Source organism: Vollenhovia emeryi, unplaced genomic scaffold, assembly GCF_000949405.1.
Source record: "Vollenhovia emeryi isolate VEMERY1.0 unplaced genomic scaffold, V.emery_V1.0 DF939165.1, whole genome shotgun sequence".
NCBI lineage: Eukaryota > Metazoa > Arthropoda > Insecta > Hymenoptera > Formicidae > Vollenhovia > Vollenhovia emeryi.
In genome coordinates, this window is record NW_011967201.1 from 1,396,570 (window position 1) to 1,398,487 (window position 1,918).

Consider the following 1,918-nt stretch of genomic DNA (forward strand, 5'->3'; position numbering starts at 1 on the left):
CGCCCGCGATCGCGCCCCCTCTCTTCCCGAGGAATCTCTGCTCCTGAACGAAATACTTTCCGGGGCCATAAATATCAGCGGGGATCCGCGCGCTCCGCGAAGGAGCAGCAAGGGTTTCTACGACCCTAAATCAAGGTCGCCTTCGCTGCCCGCGCCGTCGCCGGCGTTCCTTGCGCCCTCCTCGCCCACCCCGTCGTCCTCGAAACGCTCCTCGGAGGCACGAGCCTCTCCACGAGAGATATGATTTAGTACTTTTGACGGGATTAATAATTTCCAACGGGCGAGGGAGGTAGCAGATGTCGAGACATTTTCGCGCCCCGTTCTTCCCGCTTGTCGTCGCCTCCTCGTCGCGCCGCCGGCTTTCTTCGCCTTTACTCCCCGCCCTGACAAAGGTGAATCTGTCACGGGCCCCATGACGGATTCACCGCGACCGCCTGCACCCGCCTCGAAAAGCCGCTCGCCCGCGACGTAACTCATCGCCGAAAGTCACGTATTATTACCATGCAGGCGGATGCGCGAGGGGGCGCGATGTAATAGCCCCGCGTGATTATAAAACATACCTGTCCGCGAAGGAATCCAAGGTGCGATACCGTCGGATTCCTTTATTAGAGATCCTGCGTCTTGCGTGGCTTTTTTGACGAATGTACTTCACGCAGTTAACTTGCGGTCTTTATTTTACTGGTGATTGCGGGCACTTGTCTCGATTTCGATTAATTCGACAGTCAGAAGGCGATCGAGGGAAAAGGAATCTCGAACATACTCGGCTTAGTTCATAGACATAGTAAATATAGACTGAGCGTCCCATTGAATAAGCTGAAGCTTGTAAAGAGAGAGACAGAGAAGATTTAAGAAGACTTTCTTTTTCTGTCTCACCATCGAGACAAAGGAGGCGCAGGCACGATTCTTTTCTTTTACGATGGTGTAAGACAGAGAAAGAAAATCTTCTTAAATCTTCTCTCTCTCTCTCTCTCTCTCTCTCTCTCTCTCTCTCTCTCTCTCTCTCTCTCTCTCTCTCTCTCTCTCTCACTCTTCACAAACTTAAGCTTATTCAAGGAGACGCTTAGTCTATACTTGCTATGTCTATGATTTAGTTCGTTGTCTTTCGTCGCCAAATGTACACGGAAAAAAATACTGTTGAATAAACAAGAATGAAACCACAATCATAAATAATTCACTCAATTGTATTTGCTATGGACTTCAATTTTAAGCATTGAACTAAATGTCCAGATTATTAAGACAACTGTCTGATGTTCTTCGTTCATTAATACCGATGCTGTTTCAACGATTTTATTTCAATTACACTGATCTTGTTGATACAACATCATTTTTGTTCCGTGTATAGAAATTTAAATAAAATATGTGAACTAACAAGAATGTTCTTCATGTCGCCAGCAGTTTATTGACAATTTCAGTGTTTTTATTGACCATATCTGGCATTTTTAATAATACAGAAAATTTATTGCGAAAAACATTACCTCAGCCAGGGTTTGAACCTGGACTTCCCTGCTCTCTAGGCAGGCGTCTCACCAATTTGACCACTGAGGCATGTTTTCTGTATTATTAAAAATGTCAGATATAGTCAATAAAAACACTGCAAAACAATATATAAAGTTTAAAATTATTGATACACTCTGCACGCGCGCGTGAAAATATTTGTACGTAAGCGTATGATTTACCGTAAGAAATATATAAGAATGCGCGTACTTGTCGCTAGGATCTATTATAATTTTCATGAAGGGAGAGACGGATTTCACTCTGATAATATCTATTATTCAACGGTGAAAGTCCGCGGTTGAGATAGGTTCGGAATGAAAGACGGGACGAACTTTTGTCATTGGCGACGATACCGATCTTCAAAGGTGACCCGCTCCTACCACATCGCCGACGACGAGAATCTCTCCCGCGCGGACAAGCTCCG

The 1,918-nt window shown here is 45.3% G+C and overlaps 1 non-coding gene across 1 annotated transcript; it reads right to left on the minus strand.

Annotated features, from left to right (window-relative positions):
- Positions 1-1,472: 1,472 nt before the first annotated feature.
- Trnas-aga lies at positions 1,473-1,545 on the minus strand. The gene has a single exon. It is a non-coding gene; the product is annotated as a tRNA-Ser (tRNA).
- Between the last annotated feature and the right edge of the window lie 373 nt (positions 1,546-1,918).